The following is a 22,381-nucleotide window of genomic DNA, read 5'->3' on the forward strand; positions in this document are numbered from 1 at the left end:
AAGTTACCACTTGCTAAGTACTTCTCTGGACCCCTCATGGCTATGGAGAAGATATCCACACAATCATTGCTAGTGAAGGAGATTGGGAGTGCTGCCCTGTTCCCTTGGTGGATCTGAGGAATGGATCTGGTAGATCCCTTGGTGGATCCCAGGAATGGATCCTGTTCCCTTGGTGGATCTGAGGTGGTCTCTGAGGAATGGCTCTTTGTTGGTTGTTCTCTTTCCACCTCACCCCTGAAATCTTTCTTCTACTATGCAATTAGGCTCCATTTTGTATGCTGGGAGCAGGATGGGTGGACACTTGAGAGTCTGTCTTTCCTCCATCCCCTCTACCTACTCCAGGCAAGTCAACAGCAACAGAGCAGAGAAAGCCATTTGAATACTCTGGGACTAAACATTTCTAAGGGCTGAAATCATTTAGGAGACCTTCCGCACCAAATATAACTGGGCTGTGAAATGTATTTACTGCACTTGGGTATTCTTACTTGCAAAAGTGCCCTTCCTATGGGCTACAGTGGGACTGCCACCATAGGAAATGCAGAGAAAGACTGACAAGAGAGGGGTTACACAAGTGCTTGAAGTGGATCTCTGTGGCATTATGCTAGAGGGTTGTGGAGGATGGAATCAGGTCAGGGGTGTGGTGGTTGCCTAATTGCTTAGACAGCTATATCAAGCCACTGACCACAAACTGTGTTGCCTTTGTTGCTACTTTGTTTAGTAATCTAACTTGATCTCAGCACCAGGATTCCCTCCCCTGTTGAGAGAGGCTCTTTCGGTAGGTGTGATATCTTTTATCTTTTTTTGTCCCAACTATTTAGTTGGTCTAATAAAAGATATCACATCTACCCAAAGAACCCTGTTTGCCTATGTCCTTAGACCAACAAGGCTACAACCAATTCTCCTGTTGAGATCTTTCAGGCAAAGCTCATTTGCTCAGGATTCAACCTGGGGTGAGCACAAGCAGAGAGGTCTTCAGCTCAGAAATGGCAGGTGCGGGGACTGTTTCCTTCCATGTCTTGCATCTCTTCCCTCTGCCCATCCTCCATTGCCAAGCCTGTTTATCTAGCTTGAAAGTTCTTTGGAGCAGGGACTGCCCTCTCCCAGGGGTGCGTGCAGTGCTTAGCGTAGCTGAGCCCCAATCCTTGCTGAGACTCTCAGATACTCTTGTGCCGTTTTACATAGTGCATCATACCTAGTGTCACACCTAACATGCTCCCTGTATACAACAGGTACATAAAGATGCTGGGAGGACTGGTGATAGGATGGAGGTGAGAGTGCTACCAGTGGGAGTCAACTTCCAGTTCTTATGCCCTGTGTGTACAGCTGGACCTTTCCTGCTTCAGGCAGGGGGTTGGACTAGTCACTAAATGACCTCTGGAGGTCCCTTCCAACCCTACTTCTTTCTCTGTCATTTCTATGATTTTAACACCTTTATTGCAGACTCCCTACAGGAGGATTTCAGCGGAAAGGCAACCCCACCTTCCTCCACTGCACACAGGCTTGGAAGTCATTCCAGAGGATGGAGCTAGACCAGCGGTCATCAGTCAGTGGGTCTCGATCCACTGGCAGATCTTGGAGCTTCTTGCGGTAGATGTTGGAGCCTCTGGGAGTTGATCTGAGGCTGGGCTGGGGGGCTGAATGCTCACGTGCATGCGCACACATGCTCCAGCCCAGCAGATCTGTCCGTGCGGGACCTAGATTGAGGTCCCTGTGGTGAGGGACAGTGCTGCGGAGGCAGGAGCAGGGGTAAGTTGAGTGGGGCCCCCGCCAGGTGGGACTTACCTGCTGGGGAGGCACGCCCCTAAATAATTTTTTCTCCCTCTGTCTCCATCTGGCCCCCCACTCTTCCTTCCCCACAGACTTACCTGTTGGACAGGGGGGCGCACGGTAGATCTTGGGTTACTTTTAAATGCCAGAGGTGATCTCCTCCTCAAAAAGGTTGGAGACCACCGAGCTGGACTGTGCTCAGTGGCGGCAGATGACAGAACAAGGAGAAAGGGTCTCCAGAAGTTGAGGATAGATATTAGGAAGCATTTTCTCACTATGCAATAAAACCCTGAAGCAGGGAGGTGGTTGAATCCCCATCCCCGGAGGTGTCAGACCCCACTAGACAAAGCCTCGCCTGGGATGATCCAGCTGGGGAGGATCCTGCCTTGAGCAGGGGGGGTCGGACGGGCTGCGCTCCCCTTCCAGCCCTCATTTTCTGCGCTGCTAGACTCCGATCCCCCTGCCTGCCGCCGGGACCGGCACAGGCGCTCCCCGCCACCCCCCTCAAACCCAGCCGAAGCTCTGGCGCGCTGTCCCTTTAAATTCCAGCTGTGCGGCGGGAAGCAGCACCACTGGCCGCGGCGCAGCGCCGGGCTGGGGGCTGCTGGTGCGAGACAGTCCCTGCGCTTCCAGGCTCGAGGAGCTCCGCGCCGCGCCGCGCCGCGCCGCGCTCCGGGGCCGGGAGGCGAGGACGCCGGGGAGAGGATGCGGGGGGCCGGGGCCGGGCGCCCCCGCGCTGCTCCGGGCGGTTCCCGTCGGGCCGTGGCGGTGCGGGGCCAGGCGGCGCACTGAGCCCCCGGCCGGTCGGCCGGACGCGCGCAGGTAAGGGAGGGGCCCCCGGGCGGGCGGTCGGCGCAGGGGCGCGGGCGGCAGGTGGAGGCCGGTCCCGGGGGGTCTTGCCTCGGAAGAGCGGGCGCCGCTTTGTTCGGTCCTTCCCCGCCGCGCTGCCGGGCTCGCCCCTTCCCCTCCCTCCCTCCCTCCCTCCTTTTGTTGCTTGGAGAAGCCACACGCGTGGGTCCCCCCCGGCCTGCGGCCCCCATCCGGGCGGCTCCAGCCTCAGCCTCACTTCAGTACTTTATTGATCCGCTTCTGCCATCGCGCAGTGGCAGCCTTGTCCCCCTGGGGAGGCTAGACCTGACTGGGATGTGGAATCCCCCTTCCCCCCCCGACAAAGGAATCGCTGCAGAGAAGTTGCCCGTCTCCTCCCGCGCCCCCCCGGGCACCTTCGGTGGGCGGACAAGGCGGGGAGCCTGGCATGGTGCGCGAGGAGCCTGGTGCGTGTGGGAGGAAGGGGGGGCAGGCACCAGTGTGTGAGTGCATCCCTGCCAGGGAGAAAGAGAAAGAGGCCTGGTGTGTGAATTGCCTAGGTGACGGGGCCTGCCCTCCCAGGTGCAGCAGGTCTAGGCACTGGCCAGCGTGCCAGGGCCAGGCCCGGAACTTGCCCCTGCCAGGGGCAGTGTCTGCCCTACCCGGACTGCCCCTCCTCCCTGAGGGAAGAGTCCTGTGTCTGCAGACACATTCAGCATACAGGGGTTTTGTTGCATGTTAATTTTAGGCTCTTACTCCCTGGATTGTCTCCACGCTAACACCAGAAACTAGCTTTAAGCACCCGTTAGGTGGCTTTGAAGTTCCACCACTCTAGGGCAGGTTTCTCTCTGGGCCACGTTCCCTTGCCTCAGTTGCAGTCCTCCCACGATGTTGTCGACTCGCCTGGTCTGTGTAGACAACTCCCAGCTGTAACTCCTAGTGGCAAGTCACAGCTGTGGCAGCTGGGCACAGTCAGAGATGGTTTTTAGCCTGAATGTGGCTACTCCAAACTTGAACTAATGCGAACACCATCCAGTGCTTTAAAGCTTAATGTTCAGCACGTGATGAGGTCCTAAGTTCTGATTCTCTCTCTGGAGGCTGAGAATCAAGCTGCTGTCTTCTCAGTGTCATGCATCATCACCCAGGGGAAATATCCTGGCAAAAGAACTTGGGATTCCTTTTCCTCGGCATGCCTTTGTCGTCTTCAGTGTGGGCCAGGGCTAGGCTGTTGTAGTGCCACTGTGATCAGTTTAGATGGTCAGGTGTATATGAGAGCAGATTTTGACCTTGCTGTGAGAATTAAGCATGGGGCAATCTGGGATTTTGAATAGGGGATAACACAACACGTGTTTCTCCAGGCAAAAAGGAACTAGAAACTTGACTGACATGCTAGGGGCCTAGAGCCATTTTATTCAGTTTAAGATTAAAGCAAAAACAAAGTCACTTGATTGAAATGAGTTAATAACAGTTTGCAGGGCTGTGAAACAGGAGATATATTACCAGGAGCAGCTACCTGATAGAAAGGCTACCTTGATTAGTGGAACATCAAGACCATTAAAAAGGAGAGAGTGTCACTAATACCTGTGGAATGAAGAGTTTAGAAGGAATTGGGTAGATTTTCATGAGCTTTTAATGAAGTTGATTGACTCTCTCACTGCTGCCTGAATAGAAATGATGCTGCCAGTGCCAGGGAGTTGGTTTTTATCTTTGGTGGAACAGAAATTAAAGAGGGGTGCAAGTGCATTAGTGCAACCCCCTGGATCTGTCCCTGAAATTGTGGTAACAGTTTCTTCCATTGCACATGGCCATACTGGGGTTATTGTTGCTGTCTAACTCTAAATTGTGCACACAGAAATTCTCCACTGAACCCAATGTCATTTTATTGCTCTTCTGTTCTCCCATCTCCCCTTTAACTTGTTTCACCCCATAGTATGTCTTCTTAAACAACAAGCTTTTTGTGGAAGGGACTAGGGTTTAGAATCTGTTTGTCCAGCACCTAGCACAATGGCTTGGCTGACCTGGTTGAGGCATCCTAATTAGGATGGGTAATAGTTAATTGGACAACAAAAAGGCATTGCAAAGTGGCTCAAAATGCAAGGGCAACAACTTTTTTAAGTTGTCAGTTTAACATTTATCTTGCATCCACATGAAGTTGTTTTATGAAGCGACAGCAGGGTTTTCAAAAGGACTAAGCCTCTTGCAACATTACTGATCATCAGTGGTTACCATGGGAGTCCATTCTCGTTTAGAAGAGAATTACAAGTTCTAGAATATCCCCCAGCTTTTCTGAAATCTAGCGGTCCAGTTAAGTTACTTTAGATTGCACTGTGACTGCTCCAGCACCAAACATTGTAAGTATTGTTTACTTCCGTTAATTCTCACAATGTGCTAAGTACTTTCCAGGCACATAGAAAGCCGTAATCTCTTGCTTGAAGATTTTGCACTGTAAGAGTGCAGTCCAATGGAGATTAGCATAGGATAATGGTGGTCAACCAGCACCTGGCCTTGTTTCTGAAAATAGAAAAGTTCAGCTTCCTACACCTACCCTTACACCTGTGTGTTCGCACACACATATATGCGATCCGAGAGTACTATCCAGCCTAGCCATGTATGCTACTAGGCATTGTGACAGAGAAAGTGTTTTTAGAGGTATTTGAATGAGGAGGTAAGGGCCTTGCAAAAGAGCTTAACTACACGTAAGCGTGACTTGGAAGTAGCTAGGGAAATCTTTGTTGGAGAAGTTGACAAATGCATAGGGACCTACTTGCATCACAATTTCACAATTTTTGCAGAAAATGCAAAAAATGGCAGTTTCCATGATTGCCACAAAAGATGAGGTTTGCCATGATTTTCCATGGAATTGCTTTCTGCCCCCCATTAAAAAACATACTAAAAATAAAATGCTGGCTCCCCCGTGGGAGATGACAGTCCTCATGGCTGCTGATGCCTGGCCTCGCAGCCCAATGGGGGTGTGAGGAGGCAGGGCTGGAAGACACTGGCTGGTAGAGGGGCATGAACGGGAGCAGGCAAGATGGCTGCCCCCTTGTCCCTCCTCCCCTGCTGGGGCCTCCGTGCCAATCAGCAGCAAGAGGTGGGGCTGCATGAAGGGCAGCTGTCTCTGCCAATCAGCAGGAAGGGGCAGGGCTTCTGGAGCCTCTTGGCCAATCGGTGTCAAGACGCGGGGCTGCCATGAAATGCCTGCAGAGGTGGTTCTTCATGCTGCAAATGGGCTGCAAAAATGCTTCGTCTCACCTTGATTTAGGTAGGTGCCTATAAAAGCACTTTCCATTCCAATGGGCACTAGGGCAGATAAATAGCAAAAGACTGAAATTATATGAGGAGTTGAAGACTCAGATAAAAGGGTTGAAGTAATGAGGCAAATGATGAAATCTTGTTCTTGCATATCAATCTATTAACCCTAAAGAGACAATAAAGCTTGTCTGATATGTAAATTACATAAATACGTGTCATTTGCGACTTAAGTGACAGGTGGCATAGCAGACTGTCTAAAATGGCTGAAAAATGTTGAGCAAAGGATCCAATTGAAAGGTACTAAAGGAAAATATATAAAGATTCAATTTTTTATTTTAAAATTATGGTAGGCTAAATAATTTTAGAGTCCCAGGTCTACCCATAGTAAGACTGGAGGTAATAATTTTAAGGAATTTTTAAAATCTTTCATAAGACTTTTATTTGACCCAGATTAGATTGAAGGGTACTTACAAAAGAACATTTCAGTCAATGCCAGAAATTGCCACCAGGATCAGCACCTTGTACAATAATTTTAGTATCTATATTTCTGAGTCTGGGACTGTTTGCTTCACATGACTGCCCTAAAAATGGTTTATACTCTAAGAGATCAAAGATCCATTCTTTTTGGGTAGCGGTGCAGAGATCTAGTGGTAAAGAAAATATTCTTGAGGAAAAATAGTCTATCTACACTGTGCTTCTTAGAACTAACCTCTGATGTAGAGAGACAAAGAAGAATATGTGGAGGGATCTGTTTTTCATAGTTGGTAGGGTCAGAAGGGACCTGAGCAGATCATCAAGTCCGACCCACTGACATGGGCAGGAAAGAATGCTGGGGTCAAACGACCCTGGCTAGGTGATTATCTAGCCGCATTTTGAGGACCCCCAGGGTTGGAGTGAGCACCGCTTCCCTTGGAAGTTGGTTCGAGATCCTAGCCGGCCTGACTGTGAAGTAGTGCTTCCTGATGTCTAGCCTGAACCTGCTCTCGGTCAATTTATGGCCGTTATTTCCCGTTACTTCTGGTTGTGCTCGGGGGAACAGGGAATCTCCCATAGTCTGCTGGTCCCCCTTGGCCAGTTTGTAGATGGCCACCAGATCCCCTCTCAGCCTTCTCTTGTGGAGGCTGAACAGGTTCGGGTCCCATAGCTTCTGCTCGTAGGGCTTGCCTTGCTGCCCCTGATCATGCGAGTGGCCCTCCTCTGGACCCTCTCAATGCTCTCCACATCCCTTCTGGAGTGCGGCACCTAGAACTGGATGTGGTACTCCAACTGTGGCCTGACCAGTGTTGCATAGAGGGGGAGGATCACCTCCTTGGACCTGCTCATGATGCATCTGTGGATGCATGACAAGGTGCGGTTAGCCTTGGCAGCCCATGTTCATTTTGGAATCAATAATGACACCAAGATCCTTTTCTGCCTCTGTGCTGACGAGAAGGGAGTTCCCCAGCCTGTAAGTATGCTGCTGGTTCTTCCTCCCTAGGTGCAACACCTTGCACTTGTCAGTATTGAATCCCATCCTGTTCTCATCCGCCCACCCCTGTAACCTGTCTAGATCTAGTTGCAGCCTGTTCCTCTCCTCCAGCGTGCCCACTTCTCCCCACATCTTAGTGTCATCCACAAATTTGAACAAGGTGCTTTTCACCCCCTTGTCCAAGTCGCTGTTGAAGATGTTGAACAGTGCGGGCCCAAGGACGGAGCCCTGGGGGACCCCACTGTCCACCTCCCTCCAGGTCGAAAAAGACCCATCCACCACCACTCTTTCAGTGAGGCTTTGGGTATCCAGCCTCCATTTCTTTACATGAAAACTTACATTCATACGATCTGTGCATCATCGCTTGCACCAGTAGGTGATAAATTCTACCATGCAAATGTTAGAGCCTGCATATGCAAAATCCATTGCTATAATGTGCAGGTGTTAATGCAAAGGCAGGTATGCACGTGCCAAATGGTTTCCACACAAATGGAAGCTAGTTTCTGAAGATTAGGTCCAAGGTCTTTCCTTAGAATGGGCCATTTTTATTTATAATGTCACAGAAGCAAGGAAGTCTGGGGACATAACCAGTGACTGCGTTTTAAATTATTTATTGCATTCAGCTTGGGATAATCAGTATGCATGTGACAAATAACAACATAATGGCATCCGTTCATCAGTGAGTGACAGCGGATATTGCAGCTCTTCTACTGACAGGTTTTGCATTTTGTCTTGTGGCTGTAGAGACCAATGTTAAACCTGCAGGGCCTGCCACAGTAGGCATGTGTACAAAGCATCAAAGGCTACTATACTGACAGGTTGCACCAGTTCTATACTGACAGGATGTTTCCTTCAGTCACATTTCTGTTGTAAAATTGAGCTTTTAACCTGTGACTGCCCCCTTCAGTGTTGTGCCCATGAAAGTAGCAAAGATGGAGTATCCTCTCCATTCAGTTTTGGCCGCAGTGGCCTGGGCAGTTGATATATGGGCCATTCAACTATCTCTATATTAAGTTCCCCTCTTAGCCTAGCTGGTTGATCCCACAGGAAGGGCAGAAGGCAGTGCATTTGGAGTCAGCTTGGCTGCAGGAGCTGCCGGTACAAAGAAGATCTTCAAACTGTCTGCCTTTTGTGGCTCTACTCCTAGACTGGTTGCCAGCCAAGACTGGAGAGCCCAGTTCATCCTGTCATGGCATCTGTATTTTGTTGGCATGTCATCGTCCAGGGTAGGACTAGTACCCCTCTCTCTAGGTTGCTCCTCTGCCCAAAGCTGTTGGCACCATAGAGATGGCTAGGTTATTTCCTGCTGCCCAGAGCTTGGCATTGACAGCTGCAGGTAGTATCGTCTACTATCATCATAGTAGCAGACTTGGCCTAATCTAACCCAACTGTGACAAACAACACGGTATAGGTGCAATTCAAATACATTTTTTGTCTTTGGACACACAAGGTTATGGAGATGTTTGAAGTTTGGTTTATAATAGGCATAGAGAATACCATGGTAACACTACCTTTTTGCAAAAGCATTTTGTGGAGATTTTATTGGTGACCACTGTATGTTTGTGACTTTAAAGGATAAAAAGATGCTGTCTACAAATGGTACCTTTTTCTTCCTCAATCAATTTTTCTTCTCCTGTCTATATTTAGAAATAATATCTATTTACTTTAGAACAAAAACAATCCTTTACTTCTGTTAACCCTAAAGAGACAATACAGCAATGAATGAACTGGGTTGTGTTCTTATTCTGTTCTCACTTGTGCAGTAGGAGAATGGTTGAATAAATTCTAATTGCAAAGGCAAATTCTGACTTGGTCAGCATCAATTTTTGTGAAACGTTTCCCCTGAGGCTTGTTGGGACATAATGTCATGAAAGGCTCTTTCAAGCTGTTAGAATCTTGTAAGGCACCATGGAAGAGCTTAGGTAGGGCTAGATGGAAAGCAGAAACATTGTGTGGAGCCAGCATTTCCTCTGTGCTTTCTCTTTGTCTTAACCTGCTGTTTTGGTCTAGCCTCTGTACATAGAAGCAGATGGTATTTAGGCACCTAAATGGCTAGAGGGTAAAACTGCAATAGATTATCTTGGATTATTAAATTTAAAGCATTCTGTACAGCTGTATATGCATCCAATTCATGAAAAACACATTCCTCATTTCCTACCTAATTTCTAATACATATTGTCATACTACTGAGGTGATCAAACAGACTTAAGGAGCCAGTTGCAGATTGTAGATGACTCTTGTCCTCTCTCCTCTCCTCTCTTCTTATGGAGATATAAACCAGAAGTGTTCTTTGGGAAGGATGATGTGCTGGCTATTGTGTAGCTTCCCCTATTAGAATTAAGCTGGCTGCAAAAGGCTTTAATTTTGCATTGCTCCCTCTAAAAGAAATGAGACGAGCTGCCTTTGAATTGCATTACTAGGGAGTTCCACTGCTGGGAAAGTATTACTGAGAATAGTGTTTTTTGTTTTTGTTTTATTCTGATACATAAAGATTTTTTCTCCTAGACTCCATCAGATTTATGTAGAACACAGCCACGTAGGTATTAACCCTGCTCCTGTGACAGTGTGAACTTCAGCTCCGTTGGCCTCACAAACTGAATTTCCTTGCAGGACAAATGCTTGTTGTATGCAAGAATGAACTTATTTGTTTGCATTGAATTAGAGCCTCAAGGACTGGGCTATGGTCACACCCCGTTTTTTGGGGGGCGCAGTCAAAAAACAGAGGCATACATGGTGCCTAATCTAAATCAGATTGAAAACTCTGAATTTGACAACTAGCAACTGTGTGTGACAAACAAAACGAGGCATGGCAGAATCTCTCATTTACCCAGGATTGTGCGTAAATACAAGTACGTAGTTAAGGAAGTACACAACTTGATAGTCCAAAATCTTTTCATTATTACCTGCTTCATTTTTAAAATCCAGTAGAAGTAGTGATCCTCACTTACTTCACATTCTAATTTATAGTGTTTGGATAAGTTCTTCATTTATCATAGCACAATTGAGTTGGCAGGTAAATTGGAAATGAAACTAGTCCCTGATTTCAGCTAGTACAATCTGATGAGGACTCTTAGTACAGGAACAGGACGCTGACAGTAATCTGGTACTGAATGAGAATTGAAGGGTAAAATGATCACAGCAGTGAAAATTGTGGATCGCTGTGAGATTATTTTTTCTGAAGAAGTAGGATGTGCATTTCCAGACTTCTTTCACCCAAGATTCACTTAGTATAAATGTGGAAAAAAAAAAAAGTTGATATAGTTAGAAGAGCTGCTTGACTGAGATTTTTTTACAAGAAATCTCCTTATCTGTCACCTCATCAGTTTTTAATGACATCTTTGCATTTCAAAAACAAATCTTTGGACAGGAGATATGAAATCCCCTTGAACATGCTTGGAGAGAAAATATTTAGTACCAGAAACCTTGCAAGTCTGCTGAGTGGAGCTTGAATCTGAGGGCAAATATATAAAGTAGATTCACATGTTGTAAAAAGTAACATGATTAAATTATGTATTAATTGATGCATAGCCGCCTTTTTCTTTAAGAATGAAACAAGTATTGCTTGTGCTCTCTGTTTGCATTAGCATAGACATTTTTAGATACATTCTTTTAAACTTCTTCCAGCGTCTTTGTTGAATACATTTTTGCAGAACAACTCTCTAAGATTTGAGAGAGATTCTAAGCACTAAATTATGAACTTTGTTTGCTAATTAAAATATTAAATCCTAACCAAATTGTTTCTTTCTTTGGAACATCTACTACATCAAAAGAGATCTGTTTCTCTCATGTTGTTATTTACCTCAAACAGTGATTTTTTTTTTTTCTTTAAAAAAAAAAACAACACCTTGTACATATAATATTTTTATGGTGCTATAAAATGCCTTAATCCATGTATCTTGTGAATACATTGCATCCTTTTCAACATTTGTTATCAATTCATTAGGTTGTTCTTGAGACCAGTTTTCCAGCTGGAATGTCTCATGTTATGAAACCAAGCAAACTCATCATTTCTATAAATTCTAGTTACTAAAAATGAACAGATTTTTTTTGGTAGATCTGTGGTATAATGTAGCGCATTCACCATTGTCCGATTTTTATATAGATATCTTTTCCATTGTCTGCTAGTCATTTGGAAGAATAAACAATTTCCAACAGGAGAGAGAGAGAGAAACTTAGATAAACAATTAGTGGAAAAAAGGCAGGGGAGCATCTGATGAATCTTCAGATCAACGTAGCAAAATAAGAGAGATCTTGATCTCCTTAAGACATAGCAGATGAATGCATTATCTCTATTTTAGAAACATTATTCCTCTCAAGTATCTGCATATACACCGTGCATAGCTTATTTGTCATCCAAACAGCAAAAATAGTTAAAATAAGAAGTAGAGTAGATCTGAGCTTGGAATAGACACAGGAGGATTACTTCAGTTATTTAAATGCCTGTCAATATACATAAGGCATCCTGAGTTATGCTACAAACAATTACATGGAGAATGCTACACTCTAGCTAAAGTAGCATAATTTTATACAAAAGCATTCCCTATGTGGCTTAGATACAAACTTATGGTACTTTGGTTCATGTGTTTTACGCATTTACTCTCAAAACAGCTTCTGCAAATATGTTAAGAATGTATAGATGGCTGTATCTTAAAATTCTCTCTCTGCAAGCTTCTTGAGGAAGGATTGAGTCAAAATGAATTAATGAATGAGGTACATACTAATGTGTTTAGCCCATAGTGAATTTTCCAAATCCTTGCTTACTTCAGGCCATAGACAGTATATGGAATAAAGCCACACAAAATATGCCCAGTGTTTTAAAGTTATGTCATGCCTTTTCCCTAGCTGTTTTCTTCACCTATAGTCAAGAAACTGGGTCATTAGGTTTGGGAGGATTTTGTTTTTCTTAAATTACCAGGCAATGCCTCCTTTTTATTACTGCACTTGTCCTCCTTTTAAATCACAAAGCAGTCCCAGGGTTCTGTGTCATGGTGAGGTAGAGTTAATAATGGTGAGCTTTCTTCAACTTTGCTGTAACAGTGACAATGTCTTGACAATGCACTGGAGATAATTTTATTACCAAGGTGAGGAACCTTAGAATCTGTAAGAAAGTTTCAAGTTTATTAGTTGTATAGAAATAAACAGCTCTTGACTGAGAAGTCAGCTTAAAAACAGACTGTGTGTACCTACTTAGAGCATTGCACTTGTATAAATCAGAGCAGAACATTCCTACTATAGGCAGACACATTGCTCATGATTATTTAAAAAAAAAAAAAAAAGAAAAAATCCCACATCTGCCAAATAATTACATAATTAAAATATTCAACAGCTTTTTATATTGCAGCTATCTCTCATGATGAACATTGCTCACTGTTTGCCCTTGGAAGCATAAGAGGCACTGATATATTTCATATATGCCTGTTGGGGAAACAGTGGTGGTGAACTGATAATGAAATATTCCATTTATAGAGCCATAACCACAGCAACTGAAAGGATGGCTTCCTTTTATGTCTGAAATGTCAATGTATATATTCTTACATCAGATATTTGGAAAGGGGGGGCGGGAAAGGAAAGAGGTGTATATTACTGTGCATTCCCCTGACTCTTAGGTCAGGTACAGACATTACGCTTTTACTGGTATAAGTGACTGGAAACCAGTCTACATTATATGTGCCATAACAGACCAGACATTCAACACACAAAACCAGTCTGTACCTGTAACAGTGCAGAAATTTGGCGCACACAGATTGGTTTAAAATGGCAGAACCCGGTGTAAGATTTGCCTTTCCCACTCCACTCCCCAAAAGGGCAAATGTGTGTTCTGTTTGCTATTGATCTTAAACTACACTACTTACAGAAAACCGTGCAACTGAGATAGATTCTACCTTAGGCTTTTTGAATCTCTGTATATAGCCCATGTGTGGCGGCGAGGCACCCCCACAGGCTCTTGAGGGGAAGAGAGTGGGCCCCAGACCCCGAGAGCAAGTCCCTGGCAGAGCTAGCTTGCCTCCTGCAAGGCAGCCAGAGCAGGAGCCACGCCCACAGCCGCACGAACCGGCATTACGCCGGCTGTTTAATCAGCTGTTTCCGGCATGGGAAACAGCTGGGCCAATCCCAGCGGCTGTACCGGCTGCTGTGGGAAAGTTTTTAAAAGCCCCACCGGATCCAGGGCAGGGAGAGGGCCGGAGAGAGAGAACGGGCTGGCATCTTGTGAGGCGGGCTCCGGCATGGGGAGGAGGCAACCCAGCCTGCGTGGCTGATGCAGGCAGCAGTGGGGAAAGCTTTAAGCCTCCTGCAGGAGGCAAAGCAGGAGCACCCAAACAGCACCTGGAAGAAGCTGACGCTGAGGAAGCAGGGGAGCTCGCTGCCTATGGTAGGAGGGAGGAGGCATCTGAGATCTGTAGAGGGGGCTGGGATAAGAGAGGCAGCCCTGCAGCCCCCTCTTACTCGGAGGGATATTTTTTTTTTAATGTAAAAACAACCCCAAGAGGGGAGAGAGAGCGACGGGAACCCGGTAGACAGGCCCTCGGCTGTCCTACAGGGCCAGAAAACATCATTAACGCATCATCAACCGGTTGGCAAGTGGACGGGGTGTAGGGGAGGTGGAGCCCTGTGGAACATCACGTCCGACGATAGTAAGTACTGCCGTCCACTCGGGAAGGCCCATCCGGGAAAGATCTCCACTGAAGACCCCTCTTATAGTAAGTTTGGCATCAAAGTCGTGGCGGGTGAGTTGAGGGGAGGGGCCACACCCCGATAGGATGGGCGGCCAGAAGGGTGCGAGACGCCACACCTAGTAACTAAGGAATTTTCTAAATGGATTATATATAGATAGAATAATGTTGGGTCCTAAAAGATTTTTCTTTCCCTTGTTACTTTTGTCCACCCAAGTGCCATCTGACACCCCCCCCCCCCCTTTTAAAGACCCAGCAAAAGGTCTTTAAAAGAGAGAGGGCAAGGAAGATAAGAATCTTAAAAGAGAAATTTACAGCAGATTTGCATTTTTATATTGCTACAGGATCATGCAGATGTAATAATTACCTGGCCATAGCTGATGCCTGTTTCTGAGCAGCAGTTTCCCCTCCCTTTTTAAAGGGTCACTATAGTGTACATTTGGCTATGCCCAGGGATTGTCACACATGTCACTAGGAAGACACCAGTACTGTAGACATACTCTTTGATTTAGTAACCACAACTCCATTGGATCACCAGGAAGGGTGTCTTGACCACTACTTTTCTGCATACATGGGTTCTCTGACCTCTACCACAGCCTGTTTAGCCTGCCTCTGCCCCATTACCCTCTTTATTGTTCTATACAGAGACATGAGAAGGGCTGGGGAGGTGGGCATCCTTTGACACATTGGGATGCAGAAGCCTACCCTTAGTCTCTCAGCTAAAGTTTCTCTCTTCCTCAGAGGCCTAATACCTGACTTGCATGGATACATCTACATTTTGTACCTTAGCAAAAGATTAGGAGGAGGATGGTTATGCTAAACAACAATCTGCATAATTCTTGCTCTTGGTCTCTAGTATTGAGGGTACCTTGGTGGGTAATTCAGCCTGGAAGAAGTAGGCAGCATGACACTGCTGCTAAAAAGATGGTGTGAGCCAAACATAAATGCATTATTAGTTTGGATGTCTATGAATGATGACATTTAAATCTGGATTTTTCTCTGTGCTTGGTTTAAATAATGTCATGGCCTCATGGTCACTTTAATATTTTACTGTAGCTGCTCTCTTTCAGCAGGAGACATAACATGGAGTCAGTTTTGATTAAGCTTTTGTAATTTGATGTTCAAAGGTGTATTATTTTAGAGACAAGACATAAATTACTATCTTGTTTACTGTACTTGGCCTTAGGATTATCTTTATGTGATCTCATCCATAGATGACTCAATTAAGCACTGCCATCGTCTTACTATTTATTCTGAATACTTAAATACAAGATTAAGTTTTCATGAAGTTGGTTTATATTTTCATTCTTGGGGATCTACACATGTTTATAAGATATTATTTAGTATATGCTGTCAGTGCCTCTCATTGTTAATCATTTACAGAATGAAACCTGGAAAAATCATCCTATGAGAGGATACAAAGTGACTTAGTAACTTATGACTAGGTGAACACTTAATAAAAGTTCAGTCCTTCTTTCTTTCTTTTGTATGGAGAATAGCAACCACTGTAGTCCAAAACTGAGTTCCCATAACTGGTGAAGAGCTATGGGAGATGGTGATGGGACCCACCCAGAGGGTGGCCTCCAGGGCCTGTCCAGTGTGCTAGTCCTGCTCTTGCCAGTCCTTATGATTCTCTCCACACGCGTACCATGTCTTGTTGAAACAACATACCCAGAGAAGTAGCTTATCCTCTTTAGAAGAGGAGTCTGGTAGTTTTGTTTCCACCCTCCCCCCCCCCCCCCCAATTTTCTCAACTGGATTAAGTCTCTGGTGTTGCCTTGCCTGCCCTATCTGCTCGAATTGTGGTCCTATAGTTCCCAGTTTTTTTTAAGGGCAATAACTGTGACCTCCAACACCCCCATAACCACTCCCATGGCCTGCAGGTTTTGCTCGGTCTGTTTACTGGGCCTTCTGATTATCCGAGTTTAAATTCCTTGGTCCCTAACTCCAGCCCCAGCCTCACCAACTTGTGGCCTTAGCTCCTCTGGTTGGGTCTCTGCTCTGTATTTAAACACAAACAATCCTCAATCAAATCCTCACCCCTTGAGGTGCATTCATTCTAGCTTCCTCTTTTCCTGATAGAAAATTAGGTTTGGAAGGATCTTGGTTGGATTAGATGATCTCCCACCTGCTCAGAGCAGGACCATCCCCAGCTGGTCGTTCTAGCCAGGGATTTGTCAGTTTTCGAAGAGCGTTCCATGCTTAGGGTCAGAGGATCTCTCTGCTCTAGAGGCAGACCTATATACTGGCCAGCTCCTCCCCTTTATGGCCATCTGACCTGGCTGTCTGTTGAACAGGGCCCAGGTGCTGCTAAATCCCCCAGTCAGCAGCCCAGACTTCTTCTGTCAGCAGACTGGACCTTGCAGCCCACTGCACAGGGCTGGCCAGACCTAGTGTTCTCTGCAGCTCGCAACACTTGCTCTGCTGGCTCCATCCTGCTCTGCTGCCTGCATTTCAATGACAATAGTAGGGATCCCCTTTTACAGAGATGCCATATGGAGTTTTGTTTTCCTCCCAGGAAGGGGAAGGCAAAAAGAGGTTGGAAACCACTGATTTAGGGTCTAAGATGTTCTGATTCAGAAGCTATGCCCTTTAATTTCCATGCTCTATAACTACTGATGCTCTTTCCTCCAAGAATTTGTCCAACCCCTCTCAATCTGCCTTAACTGTAGGCTTCCACAACATCTTGTGGCAATGAGTGCCACACTTTAATTATACACTGCGTGAAAAAGAACTTCATTTTGTTAGTTTTAAAATGACTTCATACTAGTTTCATTTTGTGACCCCTTGTTTTTTCTATTGGGAGAGACTAGTAAATAATAAATCTTTCTTTAGTTTCTCGTTACCATTTAGTATTTGGTAAACCCTTATCATGCCCCCCCCCAGCATTTTTTTTTTCTAAACTGAATAAGCCTTGCCTCTTCAGTGTCTTCCCCTCTATATCACAAATCATCCTTTTTGCTCTTCTCTGTACCTTCTCTAGTTATTCTGTATCCTTTTTTGAGGTATGGTGACCAACACTAGGCACAGTATTCAAGGTGTGGACTCATCATAGATGTATATAGGGGCATACTGATGTGATGATGATACTTTCTGTTTTTATTTACAATTACCTTCTTTGTTAACAATTCCCTTTAGAGATGTAGCTCAGTGCCTGGGGCAACTAGGACATACAGGGCAGAAAGGGCTACCGCTGTGCTGATCACACTAGTGTGATCAGCCATTGCGCTGGTGGCAGCTATTTTTTTGCACCTTCCACCAAGGCAACACCCAGAACTGGTGCTTTTGTCATCCCCTATTGATGATGTTAACATTGATGTACAAAGAATCCTGCCCAACTAGCGATGGGGAAACTGCTTGTTGACCTCTGGAGCTGAATGGCAACTCTGTTTTAAGAATAAATTCACTTAATCTCTTTCAGACTATGCCTGTGAAATAAACTTTCGGGTAAACAGCCAGCTCACAAAAATAGAACATTTGCTTTATTGCTGAGCAATGAATTAGTTAAACTTTTGCATTTTTATATTAGTTATTTTCATCATCAATACCTTGTTCAGATAAGAGAAGCAGCACAAATTAGCTTTGGAGAACTATTGTAACAATTTATCTGTCTGCAGATTGAGGACGATAGCACTGTACTCATTTACATTTGATTGGTTCCCTTTACAACTAGAAGGATTCTAGTCTATTGTATTCTAGTTTATTTTTGCAAACTTATCATCACTGAACTTCAATTTGTTTGTTTGGTTTTTTTGCAGCACGGAGCCAAATTTAGATACCAGGACATCTCGGTATCAAAAAAGCGTGCTGAAAAAAGCGGGGCGGGATACATGGAGGTAACATGAACTGCCTGAAACTGGAGCCTGGCCAGCCAGAGCCATGCTGTGGCTGCCGGCTAGGTTCTGCACACCCAGATCGCCACACTGGAGCCCCGGGAAGACCCCAGGACTCCAGGTAAGGCTGCTGGAGCCAGCCCAGGTGCTGGCTCCAAGTCTCCTCGACCCCACCTGGGGCAACATGCTGCATGCCAGAGTGCACGTCCCCGGGGAATGCCCCTGCGTAACTAGCAGCAGCAGCACAAATATATGTGCTCAGGGAAGAGCCCATGTACACTCATCTGGACACTCCCCTAAAGTTCTCTCCCAGGGCATCAAGGGAGAAACAGCCAAGAATCAGCCCAAAGTCCCTGCAGTCTGCTACATTCACAAAAGAAGATTTTTGGTAGGTGCATCTCCTAAGTTGATGTCTACATAGCTTGATGAGGAGGATACCGTCACAAGTGGAATAGAATGAGTGTGTGGTGATTAGGAACAGAGTGCATCGACAGGACTATTATAGCACATCATAGCTAGCCCCTATCTATATCAGTCCTGAGTTTGGGAGGTAGCTGGCAAAATGTACTTCATAAATGAATATCATAGGATTGTATGGAGGGAAGTGACTTAATGAGACTGTTCAGTTTGGTGCCCTTCTCAAGGCAGGATCATCCATGACTAAACCATCCTAGCTAAGTGACTTGCCAACCTCGCCCTTATCTTGAAAGTTTCCATGAATATTCCACAATTTCTCTTGGCAGCCTATTCCAATGCTAGTCAGAAAGGAGGCTCTTAGTTCTGCCCCCCTGGCCATAGGAAAAATCCCATCTCCATCTTCTCTGTAATGGTCCTTCAGGTATTTGAAGACCTTTATCAAATGCCCCCTCAGTTTTCTCTTCTCTGGATTAAATAAGCCCTAGTTTTTCATAAGTCTTGCTTCCCAAGCCACTAATCATTTTTGTGGCTCCAAGCTGGACTCTTTCTGGTCTGTCCACATCCTTCTGGAAATGTGGGGCCCAAAACTAGACACAGTACTCCAGGTGAGGTGCCACCAGTGCTGAAAAGAAAAGAATCGCGTCTCTTGATTTGCAAGTGACACTCCTGTTAATATATAGCTCAGTAGGCTATTGGCTTTTTTGCAACAAGAGCATATTGTTGCACTTATTCAGTTCATGGTCTACTCCAGAGGTTCCCAAACTTTTTTTTTTTCTCTTATTGAATACCCCCTTCCAGACTTACTAGCTGCCTCCATACCCCTACCAACATATATGTTTTATATTTTAACCCTTTAAATGCCTATTATTATTATTATTATTATTATTATTATAATTAAAATTAAATTCACCATTGTACAATTTTTCCTGTATCATTTTCCACCCCCCCCCCCCCCCCAGAGATGTCTTGCATACTCCCAGGGGTACACATACCACAGTTAGAGAGCCCCTGCTCTACTGTAACCTCCAGGTCTTTCTCTGCAGTACTGTAGCCTAGCCAGTCATCCCTTAACCTGTATTTGTTCATGCAGTTGTTTTGTTTCAAGTGCAGGGCTTGCCCTTGTTGAATTTCACCTGATTGATTGTGGACCATTTTTCCAGTCTTTAGGTCATTCTGGATCCTAGCTCTGTCCTCCAGAGTATCTTCAACTGTACTCAACTTGGTGTCATCAACAACTTCGCTAAATACACGCTCAGTCTCATCATCCAAATTATTAGCAAGGTGCTGAACAACACCAGGCCCAGGACTTTGCTTATCATTGGGTGCAGCAAGATCATTATCTAGCAAAATATAAGACTGTACTCTCAACAACCTCAAATTTCAAAGTAAAAAAACCAAGTAGGTAGAGAAGGAATATGTAATAACATGCCCAAAATTCCTTAAGTGGTTTGGTTTGAATTTTTTTTTCTCTGCACTATCAAAGTCCTACATGGTTCCTAGTTCATTATGCTTTTGAATTTCTGGAGACCTCAATAATTAAGGGTTTGGTGCAAGTGGATGTGGTTCTGCTGACTTTAATTGGAGATGCTTTGGTTTATACCTGCTTTAAATTTTGTGTCTCCTGTTTGAACTGATCAACACTGTTTAAATGTTGTGCGCTCTCTCTCTCTCTCTAGATAGATAGATAGATATCTATATGACAACTCCAAGATGCCAGTAAGGACTCCAGAATAACTGCACTTCTGGAACATGTTCAGTCTCCACTGAAGTTGATAGCAATTTTTCTTGAGCACAAAAAATTGACAATGCTCAAAAGAAGCTCTGTTTACATACAGCAATGTTAAGTATGGGAAACTTTTTTTTTTTCCCCTTCTCTCTCCTTACATTTTTAAGATGATTTATATCTCGGGACTCTTGAGGAAGCCTGACTATACAAGAGATCAGTGCTTTATTAGGAATAGAGCTTTTAGCTTCAGCTTTTGGGATTGGCAACCCACTTTCTAGGGTTGCCAATCCAAGAGAACATTTTTACTGACACTTTTTAAAAAAGCAAACAAACTGAGATGTTTTACATGATATAAATGTAACTCTTCTCTCAGCCTCTGCCCTACCTCAGGCCCCAGGCTGGATTCAAATTTAGGGGTTTAACAGCAACTGTAATAAAGTAAAAATGTTTGGTTAACAGTAAAAAGTTTGTAGTAAAAAAAACTGAGGTGACAACCCTGTTCAACTTCAGCAAAGTTTTTATACTATGCTGCCACCCTGGGGTCACTTACTAACCCCCACACCTGATTACCCTTGACCACACTCTGCACCATGCTGCCCACCCCATAGACTGGCCCCACTTGCCTGTCCCGGCGCAGCCCCCAAGGAAGCTTACCTGTGATCCAGCTGTGTTTATAGGTAACCAACAGGACTTGGCAGCAACAGCATGTGGTTAAGGGGAGGGGATTAGAGAGCCCTGATTAAAAGCTTCCTTCATGGTTCTGTGCTTTTGTTTGGACACTAGGTGGAAATGCTATGTTTCCAGCTGTTTTCCCACCAAGGAACATCAATCAGCTCCATATGTTTAGAGTTTTTACAAATGGCTCAATTTTTTTTTTACAGATTTTAGGGATGCGTTTTTAGCTTGATTCTTTACTGATGGTCTGTAAATTTACAGGCAGTTAGGAACCCTGCAACATTGTCTCTTAATTCTCCTTTAGTCTCTAAGACCTGATTGTCTCTTGTAATAAGCTTACTTCGTTGTTTCATGTTGCAGTTTGGGTATTGGCAGCCTCCAGCTCTGTTCTCATTTTTATAATGACCAGTCAGCACATTCAGTTTGCTTTAGCTATCAGTTGCCATGAAGTCTCAGAGATTTGAACTGTGAGAAATATTCTGTCCTTCCAATGATCTCTCTAGATATTTAAACTATGCTTTTCCATAAATCCAAGGTAATTGAAGCTATTTTGTTTTTAGTTCCTCCTTTTACTTTTATTACCGTTCCAAGCATTGTATGTTTATTGGAAAGTGCTGGGAAGAGCCTGTCTGCGCTATGGAGCTTAAGCTGATTATAGTTATGTTGACAGCCCAAGTGGAGATGCATCATTCAGAGAAGTGGTGCAACCATCCTGGCAGAAAAAAACCTCCTATCACTGAACACTGTAAGTGAAGTTGACAGAAGCCCTCTTCAGTTGGCATAACTGCTTCTGCACCAAGGGTTTTGCTGACATATGTACCTCAGCTCAGGGTATGTAGTCTTTTCCCCACCCCTAGCCAACACAGCTATGCTAGTGAAACTTGTGTAGTGTAACACCTGCAAGAGATACTTTGTGTTTTTTAATCATGAGGTGCCAAGTAGCTGTGATTCTCCACAGTACGTGGAAGATGGGGATTTCATAGACATTGGCTAGTCACTGAGTAAGCTGTTTCCATTGTTCCTGTGAGAAATGCAATAGTCACCATACAGCTTTTCTGTAAATCCTGCTGATGTCAATAGGAACTCTTCACAAGAACTAGGGGAGAACATACTGAGTGGAGGAACAGCCATTTCCATGTTTACCGTGTAGTTCACTGAGTCCTCAGTGCGCGTTGGGTATAAAATACTCTCGTGTCCAGAAAGAGGCCTTCTGATACTAGTGGGTGCAAGGCCAGCCACTGATTTCAACATACATACTAGGTCTGAAGTTAATTTCTCATTATGCCAAATGACACACACGTATCTTTATTTTGTAAGGAAAATCTGTCACCTCATTAAAAATGCTTTTTAATTGGGCTAAGAGCAGGAGTACAGTAATCTGAGGATTGTTCTGAGAGAACTACCTGTTCACTGCCTGTCCCAACTTTGCAGACTTATGAATGAGCTGGAACTTGCAGTTAAGAAAGTAGCAGTCCAGTAGTGTCACCTATCAGATATGCATATATGTAGTGCTTTCATATGTTTTCCCACTGTGGTTTTTTGAGAGCCAGCAGTAAAATAGAAATTTACAGAAATTCTACCTCCAGATATCTTTTTTGTGAGATCTCCTCCTTTTAGGGAACCATTGGCATAAAGTAGCTGATCGTGTTCAGTGACCTATACAAGGAGTTCCCTCTTTGGGAGATTGAAATTGATTTTCTTTGCCTGACGTGAGTGTGTGCCCCTTGACCCATTGCCTGAAAGTATACAGTGGAACAAGTGGCAG

The 22,381-nt window shown here is 44.7% G+C and overlaps 1 protein-coding gene across 1 annotated transcript in view; it reads left to right on the top strand.

Moving 5' to 3' along the window:
• The first annotated feature begins 2,368 nt into the window (after nt 1-2,368).
• Nucleotides 2,369-22,381, top strand: part of NAV3 (neuron navigator 3) — an 878,534-nt gene continuing 858,521 nt past the window's right edge. Inside the window, exon 1 of the mRNA XM_059726114.1 lies at nt 2,369-2,589. The gene's annotated coding sequence lies outside the window, so the exon portion shown is untranslated. The remainder of the gene's footprint in view (nt 2,590-22,381) is intronic.

The sequence above is a fragment of the Alligator mississippiensis genome, chromosome 4 (assembly GCF_030867095.1).
Source record: "Alligator mississippiensis isolate rAllMis1 chromosome 4, rAllMis1, whole genome shotgun sequence".
Taxonomy (NCBI): Eukaryota; Metazoa; Chordata; order Crocodylia; family Alligatoridae; genus Alligator; species Alligator mississippiensis.